Genomic DNA, 14,876 nt, shown 5'->3' with positions numbered 1-14,876 from the left:
TCTTTTCCTCTAGACATAAAGAGTGCCTCCTTGTCCTCAGTGTTGACCGTAAAGTGATTAACTCAACACCAAGTTCACTATATGGACCCCTTATATTTGTACATGTTGATTATATCCCCCCTTATTCTCTTCTTCTCAAGAGTGAATAAATTCAGTTCCTCTAATCTTTCCTCATAGCTGAGCTCCTCCATATTCTAAACTTTCATGTTAACCAAGGTGAGCGGTTAATATATTCCTACTGTTAGATAATTTTTCTCTTTTCAGGCAGATCCATTTGAGGTCTCAAACAGGTTCAGCACCTTCATTTCAATTCTACGTGTTAGCCACAGGCACATAGATCAGTGTGTTGCAATAAGTGAACATCAATTCGCTATAAGATACTTGAGCTCTTTAGTTAGTGACAGGAGCTAGTAAAGGATTATTCCAAATAACAAAACCTCCCTGGATCAAAATATATATATTTTTTAAGTATGATAATATTTAAAGTGCGTAAGTAAAAAGGATTAATACAATAAGATAGCTTTTATATTTCCGCCATCTAGTGGTCACAATGAATATTACATTTGCAGTGATATGCTGCATTGATTTTTCAGATACATTTATTGTACTTGTAGGGGGACCAGCTTTGGTAAGTTTCAGCACAGAACTTGCCAGAGGCAAGGAAGAACTTTGCAACGAAAAAAGGAACGCAGTCTGTCTGCATTCTGATCTTTGCACCAGACCTGTATGGGTGTGCACTCCAGGATGAGCTTGGAGATCTATCATTGATTTGACCAGGCTGCCTGCATGGGGCTGTACAGGTGCAGACGGCCCTTCACAGAGGTGTAGGGATTGGCACACACGTGTGAATGAGGCCTTGGGCTTCATTCACCTCGGAATGAATGTCCAAGGTGGTCTTAGGCCTGGTTCACACCGATGCATTTTTTAGTGCGTTTTCAGTTTTTCAGAAGCACACTACAGTCCATTTAACATGGTTTCCTATGGATGTAGTTCACATCTGTAAATTTTATGGAAAGGGCCAGGGTCTTTTTTCTGGTTTTTGGTTCCATAGATTTTAACCACTTAAGCCCCGGACCATTACGCTGGTCAAAGACCAGGCCACTTTTTGTGATTCGGCACTGCGTTGCTTTAACAGACAATTGCGCTGTCCTGCGACGTGGCTCCCAAACTAAATTGACGTCCTTTTTTTCCCACCACTGTCTTTTGGTGGTATTTGATCACCTCTGTGGTTTTTATTTTTTGCACTATAAACAAAAATAGAGCGACAATTTTGAAAAAAATTCAATATTTTTTACTTTTTGCTATAATAAATATCCCCCCCCCAAAAAAAAAAAAATTATATATATATATATATATATATATATATATATATATATATATATATATATATATATAAAATTCCTCCGTTTAGGCCGATACGTATTCTTCTACGTATTTTTGGTAAAAAAAATGCAATAAGCGTTTATTGATCGGTTTGCGCAAAAGTTATAGCGTCTACAAAATAAAGGATAGATTTATGGCATTTTTATAATTTTACTAGTAATGGTGGCGATCAGCGATTTTTACCATGACTGCGACATTAGGCGGACACATTTTTGGGATCATTTTTACAGCGAACAGTGCTATAAAAATGCACTTACTGTGAAAATGACACTGGCTGTGAAGGGGTTAACCACTAGGTGGCGCTGCAGGGGTTAAGTGTTCTCTAGGGAGTGATTCTTCCTGTTAGGGGGCATGGCTACATGTGACACATCACTGATGACCGTTCCCGACAGTGTCACTAGGCAGAATAGGGGAATACCTTGTTTACAAAAAGGTATCCCCCTGTTCTTCCCTTGCCGACCGCAATCACAGGCTGTACGGGAACATCGAGTTCCCGGGACCCGCGAACACGCTCACGAGCACGCCGGGCGGCAGATTTAAAGGGCCGTACCTGTACGCCAATCTGCCTACCATGCCATTCTGTCGACGTACATCTGTGTGCGGCGGTCGCCAAATGGTTAATGGATCAAAAACATGTTTTGAAAAATGCAAAACAAACCTGGAATATGCAACATGCATAGCGGCGAATCAGGCCTTATAGGGGTTGTAAAGGAATTTTTTCCCCCCCCTAAATAGCTTCCTTTACCTTAGTGCAGTCCTCATTCACTTACCTCATCCTTCAATTTTGCTTTTAAATGTCCTTATTTCTTCGGAGAAATCCTCACTTCCTGTTCTTTTGTCTGTAACTACACACAGTAATGCAAGGCTTTCTACCTGGTGTGGAGAAAGCCTCTTGAGGGAGCGAGCAGGCAATTTAGGACACTCTCTACTTTGCAGATAGAGAAAGGAGCTGTGTGTTAGTGGGCATTCTGACACTCCTGCTCGCCCCCCATCCCCAATCAAGAGGCTTTCTCCACACCAGGGAGAAAGCCTCGCATTACTGTGTGGAGTTATAGACAGAAGAACAGGAAGTGAGCATTTCTCAGAATAAATAAGGACATTTAAAAGCAAAATGGAAGGATGAGATAAGTGAAGTAGGACTGCACTAAGGGAAAGGAAGCTATTTAGGGATTTTTTTTTTCCTTTACAACACCTTTAAGGCTGGGTTCACACAGCAGCATGCTCCAGCTCACAGCAGGGGTCCAGTGCGTCCGGGTTCACTGTTTTAGGTCAAATTTCAGTCCGAATTTTGGTCTGAATTCGGACCTGAAACGGACCAAAAGACGCACATGGAGCCGCAGTGGAGATGTGCAAACCGGCTCCATAGAGAGCCCATCACAATCTCCCGCTATGCGAATCGGATGCGGTGAAACCCCACATCCAATTTACAATAGTATGAACCCGTCCTAAAGTGTAACTATAGCCAAAACCTGACAAAGATCTAAGCCTTTTCTACACCATCCAAAACTGAAGAAAACGTGGCTTTCACATACACAATCAAGCTGCATTTCAAGTATTTTTTTTTTCCTCATAGTTACATTAGTCCAACTCGGGCCAATGTAAGTATACATATTATGGCCATACCTAGCCAATATCAGAAAATCACTGCTGCTATTCCGAAAATGCTTCCAGGAGGAAGAAATTATAGTCTCCTCTTTCCAAGGGATCAGATTGCAATATTGTGACATTTTAGCAAGTCGCAAGTTGGGTGGCTGCAGCAGGGGCTGATCTGTGCAAGACATTTGTGATCACATCCAAGAACTGCACAGGCACCAGGATTTACACGTCATCGCCGACCCTGGACAATTCCTGAACAAAGATGGTTCTGTCCTTTAGGAGAGAAACACAGATTAAAACATTGTCAGGGAGGGGTACTGTGATCTCTGAGTGATAATAAATACCTGGATGTGTTCCATGTACACATTACTTGGCAGGCACCCAACATAAGGAAATACATCTGATGCTACGTCTACTTTACATGAGGAAAAAAGCCCTAAATGCCCAAGAAGAATTTGTTCTCTCCGATTATAAGCAGGACATGTAATTTGCCTGAAATGGCCCATCAGATAGAGATTATCTGTCCTTACATTATGTGGGTAATGAGGTAAAACTTCTGACATGTATAGAATGTGAGGATGTTAGACTGATTACACTCATTACACAGAACATCATTTCATAGTGGACCAATCAGAACCTACCAGTGGATACGTCATCGATGTATCTGATCTTTATGTGAAATGAACTATAAAAATGGACCATTAATATCTTCATGTGAGCTTGTGTCCTCATGTGCATCCAATGAAGGACAAACATTCTTTCCTGTATTGTAAATACTATTTTATAGAACTTTCTTCCTAGGGATTTATAAAGATGGTAAACGTAAAAATAACATTTAAAGCAGATCTTCACTGCATCTGAGCACCACTAACCAAAGAGCACTATTTATTCAATTTTATTATTCAAAGCAAACTCCCCCTGTCCATCCATATCTCCATGCTTTATTTCTGGCTGTGAAATCACTTTGATTGCATACCTCCCAACTTTTCGAGGTGGAAACGAGGACACTTATTATGAAGGCACAGGAAACACCTGTGCTCCTATAAACATGATACTTCTTAAGGCACACAAATTTGTCTGTCCTATTTCCCGAACACAAAACTTGTTTGGGATGTATGTCCGCCATTCTCCTGTATGGCATGTTGTATGTGACACCTCGGGTGTAGGAAAGTGCAGTCAAATTTACACTAGGCATAGATAATGCCTGTACTATCTCTATGTGCATTAACCCTATAGGTGTGCAGAGTTTTTTTTGCTTTGTTTTTTTTGTAGAGTGTATCAGGTGCTTGACTCTTGTAATGTTCCTTAGGGATCAGAATGGGAAGTTTACAATGATGGGTGCTTGATATCTAAATGTTAACATGTTCACAAGCTCTTCAGTCCAGGCTGCAAGCAAAATCTTGGTATAAAAAGCCTCCACCAATAGTCAGGCATCAAGAGAAGTTTTGGTAAACTACACTGCTCAAAAAAATGAAAGGAACGCTTTGAAAACAAATCAGATCTCAATCTCATGCTGGATATCTATACTGATATGGACTGGGTAATGTGTTAGGAATGAAAGGATGGCACATTATTTGATGGAAATGAAAATTATCCACCTACAGAGGGCTGAATTCAAAGACACCCGAAAATCTAAGTGAAAAAATTATGCAGCAAGCTAGTCCATTTTACTGAAAATTCAACAACTCAAAATAGTCCTCAGTAGTTTGTATGGCCCCCAAGTGCTTGTATGCATGCCTGACAACATCATGGCATGCTCCTAATGAGACAACGGATAGTGTCCTGGGGTATTTCCTCCCAGATCTGGACCAGAGCATCACTGAGCTCCTGAACAGACTGAGGTGCAACCTGGCGGCACCGGATGGACCGAAACATAATGTCCTAGAGGTGTTCTTTTGGATTTAGGTCAGGTGAGCGTAGGAGCCATTCAATGGTATCAATTTCTCCAGGAACTGGCTGCATGCTCTCGCCACATGAGGCCGGGCATTGTTGTGCACCAGGAGGAACCCAGGACCCACTGCACCAGCGTAGGGTCCGACAATGGGTCCAAGGATTTCATCCTGATACCTAATGGCAGTCAGGGTGCCATTGTGTAGCCTGTAGAGGTCTGAGCGTCCCTCCATGGATATGCCTCCCCAGACCCTCACTGACCCACCACCAAACCAGTCATGCTGAACGATGTTACAGGCAGCATAAAGTTCTCTGCGGCTTCTCCAGACACGTCTGTCACATATGCTCAGGGTGAACGTGCTCTCATCTGTGAAAAGCATGGGGCACCAGTGGCGGACCTGCCAATTCTGTTGTTCAATGGAAAATGCCAATTGAGCTCCACAGTGTCCGGCAGTGAGAACAGAGCACACTAGAGGACGTCGGGCCCTCAGGCCATCCCCATGAAGTCTATTTCTGATTGTTTAGTCAGAGACATTCACACCAGTGGCCTGCTGGAGGTCATTTTGTAGGGCTCTGGCAGTGCTCATCCTGTTCCTCCTTGCACAAAGGAGCAGATACCGGTCCTGCTGATGGGTTAAGGACCTTCTATGGCTCTGTCCAGCTCTCCTAGAGTAACTGTCTGTCTCCTGGAATCTCCTCCATGCTCTTGAGACTGTGCTGGGAGACACAGCAAACCTTCTGGCAATGACACGTATTAATGTGCCATCCTGGAGGAGTTGGACTGCCTGTGCAACCTTTATAGGGTCCAAGTATCGCCTCGTTTTACCAGTAGTGACACTGACCCTAGCCAAATGCAAAACTAGTGAAAAACAGTCAGAAAAGATGAGTAGGGAAAAAAAATGTCAGACACCTCCACCTGAAAAAACATTCCCGTTTTGGAGGTCGTCTCATTGTTGCCCATCTAGTGCACCTGCTGTTCATTTCAATTAACAGCAAAGCAGCTGAAACTGATTAACAACCCCTTCTGTATACACCCCTCCCCCTCTGCTACTTAACTGACCAGAGCAATATTCCAGGAGTTCGGATTCAAAAGTGTTCCTTTAATTTTTTTGAGCAGTGTATTTTGTTAGATGTGGCCCACTCACCATTAGTATCATAGCTTAGACATAGTTCAGTTTCAGCCAGATGGAATTCATCCAGTGTTGAAGTTTTGCTAGGCATTGATGTTTAGTGATTAATTTTTTGGGCTTGTATTGGTTTCCTTGTCATACTCCTGACCTTCCACACAAGAAAACACAGAACTAGCTTGGAGCTGTGCCCTCTATAATACAATGCTTCAATTTCTGTATTAATAGTCCATGGTCCACAGAATGGGAAGAAGGATGGAGCACTCACTCTGGTCTATTGCCACCAGTAGCTGAGCCATTGCCTGAACAAAAAACATTTCGGTGCTTTATCTTTTACTGAATCCTGACGGCGAGAATATATTATATTATATATATATATATATATTTTACACACACAATTTTTTGGAAAGCCTGGCAACAGCCTTTTTCAATTACCTAGCATGTAATTACATCACTGATTCAAAGTCCAATGCAGGCTTCCTTAGGAAGGATTTAATAGTTGCCTTGTTCAGCGGTTCTGGGAAGATTCCTGCCGGCTATCAATCGTTTTGTCTGTAGAGAGCCAAAGTGATCAACTCTGTAAAATAGGGCCCAGTGGACCAGAATCCAGGTTACATGATTGGCCAAATAATTCTTACCTTTTCAGCCTCACTCAAAGTTTGCCTAAGAAGAAATAAAAAAAAGTCTTAAATATTTGGTTTTCTGATGCAGCTGTTGGTCTAAATGGTTGACATTTTTTCATAAAATAGAATAGAGAACGCTTTACATTTATCCTAGGAAGCATTGCAGTGTTTCTAGTGCATGGAATAGTTGCAATTTCGTAAAACATATAAAAGGTCTGATTTATTTTTATTTCTTTCATAGCAGTTGCCCTTCAGTATTCCTTGAGGCATGGTGTCAGTAAATGTGTATACACTATTGTTTGCAAGAATTTTACCACCATCTTTCTAGTCCATGTCCTTTGTTTTATCACCCTAGTGTAGAGACGCAACAATAAATGTACAAAGCATGATATATTGAAGAGACCTCTGGTCTATGTAGTGGCTCCTCCTAATATACTTCTTAGGTTATAGCCATCTAAATGGATAGTGGTTGTTGGGCTGACAGGAAATTGAAAACTTGACTGGTTGGTCTCACCATAGCAATGTTTCACAATTTCTGTAATAACTACCCCTTAGTGAAACGCTGGATATAGAAAGGTTGTGTCTTTTTTGTTCACTTTGCAGCCTGCACAATAACCCAGCCCTTCATAGTTAGGAGCGCTCCCATATCCATATATCAGTTTTCTAGAAAAATTCATCTTGGGTAAAGTGTAGTTTGAGGTCTACGAGTTTCCCAAGGAAGAGTTGGCGACCTCCTGAAGTACTGCGTATCCATATAAACATAATACTCGTTGCAGCAGGGATCTGAACACCTAGGCATTGAAGGCAGGATGGAAACCTTGGAAAGTGGTCTGGGATGCAACGCTATTATGGAGTTCAATACACCATTGCAGGGGATTAGTAAAAGATTGTGCAGCTGTGCTGAAAAAGTGAAACTATATTATGGGTCCTTTTAAAATAAACCTCTCGTGCGTAAAGCACAGGCTGCTATTGCTAGCCTTCTTCCATCAATGCCAATTGTGTGGCTGGTCACAGACCTGGAACAAACAGAGGAAATGATTGCCAGAATTACTCATCACGATACTGATTATTGAGGTTATTGAGTCAGAAAACATTTGAAGATTTTCAGATTGTCAGCCTGAGAAATGGTATTGACACAAAAAGGTCATCAATGGAAATCTACATAATTTTTTGACAGGTTTCAGAACTATAGATAAGGCTATACTGTAAATGGCTCATGCATTGTTGGGCGGGTGTAAGAAAGGAATCTTTTATAATTTGCACTCTTTGTTTCCATTTAGCACGAGTTTGAGCTCCTTGCAGGAAGGCAAGTCAACATTTCTAGACAGTTGTGTATTTGAATTATGCAGTTAATCCAATTTTACGGAGTTCATCGAAATGAATGGTTCACAAACACTTAATAGGGGGACACAGAAATCTTGGGCACACTGGAGTGGATAACATGGATAATAGTTTGTTGTTAAAGAAGGAAAAAATAAATAAAAAATGGATTGCTGCACCCACACAAAATCGATGCTCTGGGACATTGTATTCTGACAACGGGACACTTCATTGTAATAATACATTGATCAATGACTGCAGCCAGCTGATTGTGAAAACATTTCCAACAAGCTTGACTGACTCATGCAGAACAGGCACGGCTACACATGGATTGAAAAATCAGCTGGTTCCTGCTGAAGCGGCCAAATTTTAACCCATGTATGGCCAAGATTTCATCTTCTAAAATAATCCAGTGTACTTTGGGGTTTCTGCCTTTATATAATCACAAGATCAGTCCTAGTGTTGTAGTATGAAAAACACTGCACCTCTCTGTCCCTCTAGATGTGCAGAAGCCTTTGCGTGCTTCTTACAACATAAAAGACTCTTAGGGCTGGTTTCCACTAGTGCGATGTCCGAGAATGGATGCGATTCGCACTGCAAATCACATGCAATCTCTGCCATACAGATATGATAGCTAAATTTGCATCGCAGTCAGACAAAACTTGCACAGGTTTTTTGGTGCGCAGCAGAATCGTATTGCATAGGTGTTCACAACCATGCAATCCGATCCCTCTCTGAATTTGCAGTTCACACTGCGATATGCAAACTGATTTGGGGATGTCATTAACTTTCAATTGACACTCCCAGCAGTTCGCATAGGGCAGTGTGAACTGCAGCCGGGAGACATCCGCAGTATATTCACAGGCTTCAGTGTGAACCAAGCTTAAAGGGCATTGCTAAAAACACCTGTACTTTGAGCAGACTGATTTAAATTGAAACATTATTCCTATTTTTCTTTTTATATAGTTTTGAACAAGGTAAGACCTCTATCACCTTCCCATTAAGCAGACATACACTATATAGCCAAAGGTTTGTGGACACTGGTCATCTAGCCAAGGTATATTGTGACCAATTAAAACTCTTGAGGTCATAGGTTTCCAGTGAAGGGTACTGTTAATATTACATTATACAAATACATTTGAAAGAATTGTGTCCTAATTGGCAACAGTTGGGAAAGAACGTTTTCTGTTCCAGCATGACTGTGTACCTTAACACAGAGCCAGCTCCGTATAGACATGGTTTGATGAATTTGGTGCGATGGAACTCAAGTTGTCTACAAAGATCTCTGACCTCAATCTCACTGGACACCTTTGGAATGAACTGAAATGTTACTTGACAGTCAGGTCTTCTCATCCTACATCAGTAGTCAACCTCACAAATGTTTTTTTTTGAGGTTCAAAAACCACAAATTTCTATCAAACACATTCCAAAATCTGGTGGAATGCATAAAGGCATGTACACATGATGAGAATATCAGACGAATAAGCGCCCATTTTTATTTTTGCATGCTAGTCTCATATTGAAAATGAAGAGATTACTAAACAGAAATTCTCATACAACAGAATACAACTTCAGATGTATTGTATTTTCAGATGAACACGGTACTGAAAAAACAAAACTTGTATGATCTGGTATCATACGAGAAACATTTTCGTGTGTGTCCTTTTGGATGAATGGTCCTGATCGGCTCCCAAAAGCTGTGTACTAAACGATCAGATTATCGTACGTTCGCTTCGAAAGCAGTATGATTTTCTGATAGTGTGTACTAGGCTTAAAAGTGGAGTCTATTATAAACACAAAGGGAAGGCAACTCCACATTCTAGTGCTCATGGTTTTGAAATGGGATGTTCAAAAATCTCAGTCAAAATGTTAAAATATGTTTGACCAGGAACTCACACTTTGACTTTAACTTGAAACAGGTACCCTATGCACAAGGTTTCCCCATCTTATTTAAAAAATTGTAAAACCAGGATAGAGAGTGGGTGGGGTCAATCTCGTAAATGCAGGATAGAGGATGGGGGGTCAATCTCCTAAAAGCAGGATAGAGGATGGGGGGGGGGAATCAATCTCCTAAAACCAGGATAGAGGATGTGGGGGTCAATCTCCCAAAACCAGAATACAATCTTCTCTAGGACCACCGTAAAAAAAAAAAAAAAAATGAAAGTGGTTCTAACCCTTTTCATTGCACTTAAATAAAAAAAAAGTCTAGCTTTGGTTCCTCTTATTTAATGACAAAATAGCTCATGTAAATACATCCGCCCTTATCAAACAAGCCACTACTGCCGAGACAACAATCAGTCCATCTGTATATATGCCAGGTTAGACAATTTTATTTTTAAAAAGTGGGGAGTGCTAGAAACTGACAGGTCCCACAAAGAAACATTCTTCCTCACGTCAGGTCCCTGACCAACACAAAGTAGGGGTGGGGGCAACTCTTAAAAACAATATTACAATACAACTTCTCCACTCAGGAGAGAGAAAAAAAAAAAAGCACACACACAACATTTTACACCAGCCTAGAAATTAAACTATTTTTCAACGGCAGTTAGGTGGAAAGGCAGACACCACTGCATATGGTACATTTACTTCTATATAAGAAATCGTTATACTAAGGCCTCTTGCACACGATACTCCTGTTTGAGCATTTTAACTTTTTCAGACAACATTTCAGGCTTTTTTTGGGGGGTGACTGCATTTTCGCATTTGCACTAGAGCTGCACGATTCTGGGAAAAATGAGAATCGTGATTCTTTTGCATAAAATGAAGATCACGATTCACAAAAATTTATTTTTTCAAAGTTATTTTCAACAGGGGGCGTGGCTTGCGCGCGATCGTGATGGACGCCTGAGCTGACAGCTCTGACTGGCATCTGGGGACTTATCGGCTAAACGATCGATTTACAGATCAATCAGACACCTACATCTGATAGTCTGAAAGGGGAGATAACACTCAATGCAGTCACGCAAGAGAATTAAAGAGAATCGCTCTAAAAAGCTGTTTGACATGTCTGATCTGTCAGCTGCAGCGGAGGATCAGACACAAAATGGTGCCCACGGATCTGAGGTAATGCCATCTTCTTCTTATACTGATCTCCCTGATGAGATCCCGGACCATTGGGAATCAGAATCTCATGTATTTAATCCGGAGGCGTCTCCCCCACACAGTCTATCCTCAAAAAGCCCAGGTAAAGCTCGGATGAGGTTCAGAGCAATCCCCAGTAATTTCTATGACATCACTAAGCCAGGATCAAGTAGGCCTTAAAATGGCGTCATCAATAGCTAGTTATCCTACCTCAGGCCAACCAGTTCTTGATACTACTATGAAGGATATGCTTTTATCTCTTCAATCGTCACTTATGGTGAATATTTCTACTATGTTCAACAACTTTTCTATTGAAATGAAAGGCTTGGGAGAGAGGATTCATCATGTAGAAAATAAAATTGAGAAACAATCAAAAACTGTGAAAAATTTGGTTGATGCGTATAAAGACCGAATGGATGATGCAGATTGGATGCGCGCAAAAATTGAGGGGAGTCCCTGAATCTATTACCCAGGCAGATCTACAAAAATATGCAGGCGACATGATAATGGCCTTGCTACCAGACATATCCCGAATAGAAAGAATGATTGACCGCATCCACCGCATCCCTAAACCTAAGCACCTGGAAGCTTCCATCCCGCGTGATGTTCTCATGAAAATCTCTTTTTTCCCTACCGAGGAAAAATTGCTGGCTAAAGCTAGATCCCAGCATCTTATAAAGAGATTCATATGTATGCCGATTTATCACAGTAAACTCTGAATATGAGAAGACAACTGAAAACTACCACAAAAGCCTTAAACAACCATAAGATTCCGTATAAATGGAGACATCCTGCTACACTGCTGATAACGCACAATGGGAAGACCACCGCCATCTCCAAACCACTGGATGGACTTCGACTTCTATGCTCGTGGGGCATTGTTCCTGAACTTTCTAATGAAGAAAGACATGCTATGGAAGGTGTAAACCTTGGAAAAGGAAATCACACCGAATATCACATCCCTGCTGCAAAGTGATACAATGGAAAAATATTTTTTGTTATTTTTCATTGCAACAATGTTCCCTGGATGCCAGTCTTTACATCCTTTTGCTGTTTTGAACATTACCCTGTTACACTGTCGGTTTACTAATTACACCCGACATTCGTTACATTTAAAACATTTGCTTTAACATTGCTTATTTTCCTAGATTGTAGGATATTTCTCTTAAAAGTATATCTTACCTTAATATCCTACATTCTTGGATCTGTTTTTATTGAGCTACTTATTGACACATATTTTTATATATAATTTATTTATTTATTTATATTTTTTTTTCCCCTTTGTTTTCTTTTTTCCTTGTTTATACAAGGGTGAAATATACTAGGTAGATATTTTCTGCACATTACTCCCAGACTCTAGAATTTACTGACACATACTGATTAATCCTACACGCTCTTAACAATGTCTATTAATTTTCTTACACTTAATGTGAAGGGAATGAACCACCCAGCTAAACGCGTTTCACTATGGAAGACTGCTATCTCCCACAACTGTGATGTACTTTGTGTACAGGAAACGCACTTTGCTCAAGGGGCGACTCCCCAATGCCACAATAAATCCTTTCCATATATTTTTAAAGCAGACTTTTCTAAGAAACAAAGAGGAGTCTTGATTGCCATCCGAGACACTTTATCTTTTCAATTAATATCCTGCACTACTGATCCAAATGGAAGGTTTGTTATTTTAGTTTGTAAATTAGACAATGTTTTGTACACTATTGCCAACTTGTATGCCCCAAACCACGGACAATTGAGGTTTCATAGATCCGTACTTAAAAAAAATTGAGAAATACAGGGTCATCTACTGATATGTGGGGATTTTAACATAGTTCCAGATGTTACTATCGAAGTATCTTCCAGTCCTAAAAAGGATCTCTTCTCCTCCATCCTCCTTTTTTAAGGAGAATGATCTTTTTGATATATGGCGGTGTTGTCACGCGGCGGAGAGAGACTATACGTTTCTCTCTTCACGTCACAACACTTATTCCAGGATTGACATGTTAATTTCTGACAAATGGTTATTGCAGAATGTTATAGAATCTCGCATCCACACCATCGCCTGGTCGGACCACGTGCCAGTCAGTATTAAAATAGCAAATAAAAAATCTAAGCAAAATTCGTACCTATGGCGCATTAATAATTATTTACTACAAAATCCTCTTAATGAAACTTTTCTTAAACAAAAATAGACTGAATTTTTCTCAGACAATGTAGGATCAGTGTCCGACCCGGCGATATTGTGGAATGCTCACAAATCTTATATGCAAGGTTTTTTTATCCAACTTGGTTAACAAGCAAAAAAATCGAGAACTCAGAAACTGGATGAACTGTCCGCCAAAATAGAGGATGTAGATTTAAAAAATAAAAATGCTCCATCACCTCATCTTCAATCCCAACTATTTGGGCTGAGACATGAATTAAGGTCCTTACTCCTTGAACCTTATGACTTAATATGAGAAAACTTAAAGCCACCTCATACACTGCCGATAACAAGTCAGGTAAAATAATGGCTAACCGCATCAGGGGCCTTAGACTTAAGTCCAGAATTCCCTACCTTTATCACCCGACTTCTGGTGAAAAACTCATTAAGCCCCAATCTATCGCTGATGCCTTTAGTACATATTATAATGAATTATACAACTTCAAACTAGATGCTAACACTCATCAACCAACATGTGAGGAAATTAAATCTTTCCTCGATCATGTTAAGTTAACTAAATTGTCAGCTGACCATCTTGAGCAATTAAATGCCCCCATTACTGGAGCAGGGATTCGCAAAACCATTGATGGCCTGCCTGCCTGCCTGCCTTCCTCTAAATCTCCTGGCCCGGATGGGTATACTGGAGAATATTTTAAATTATTTAAAAATGTACTTACCCCACACTTAACGACATTATACAACCACTCAATCTCCTCTTCCGCTTTTCCAAAAGAAATGTTATCAGCTATTATAATCACTCTACCCAAACCTGGCAAAGAACCCACTTCTCCTTCCAATTTTAGACCAATTTCTTTACTTAACGTTGACTTGAAAATATATGCCAAATTGATTGCCAATAAATTGGTCCGGATTCTCCCAAATCTGATCCACACTGACCAAACAGGTTTTACGAAGGGTTGTCAAACTTCCGACGCTACTAGGAGAATGATAAATGTGATACACAATGTGGAGCTGATGGGAACGCCTTCTCTGCTTCTTTTAGATGCAGAGAAGGCGTTCGACAGAGTCCATTAGGACTACTTGAATTTGACTCTCCAAAAGTTTGGTTTTGAAGGACCTATTTTTGACGCAATACTAGCTCTCTACACCACTCCTACGGCCAGAGTCTTTACCTCCGGCCTTTTATCAAAACCTTTTCATATTTCCAACGGTACCCGACAGGGCTGTCCACTATCTCCCCTGATTTTTAATATGATGATTGAACCCTTAGCAGAACACATTAGAACCAATTCCAAAATATCAGGAATATTGGAAATCAGGTCCATAAGATTAGCTTATTTGCGGACGATATCATTTTAATGTTAACCAGCCCTTTCTCTTCTTTTCTTGAAATCCAAAAGGTCCTATCCTGGTTTGGTGAGGTCTCATTTTACAAAGCAAATGCTTTGAAATCATTCATCTTCGACATTGGAATTGATGCTGTGAATAAAAATTTGCTACAACATCAATTCCCCTATACTTGGGCGGATTCTAGTATTCCATATATAGGCATCCATCTCACGAGGACCACTAAAACACTATATGAATACAATTACCTTACCCTTAGAAGTAAATTACAAACCGATCTTCAAAAATTGAGCAAATTCGAATTTTCTTGGTGGGGTAGACTATCTGTCTTCAAAATGAAACATCTTC

The sequence above is a fragment of the Rana temporaria genome, chromosome 4, assembly GCF_905171775.1.
Source record: "Rana temporaria chromosome 4, aRanTem1.1, whole genome shotgun sequence".
Classification (NCBI taxonomy): Eukaryota; Metazoa; Chordata; class Amphibia; order Anura; family Ranidae; genus Rana; species Rana temporaria.
The sequence above is the reverse complement of the archived record's forward strand: the minus strand, read 5'-3'. Positions refer to the sequence as shown.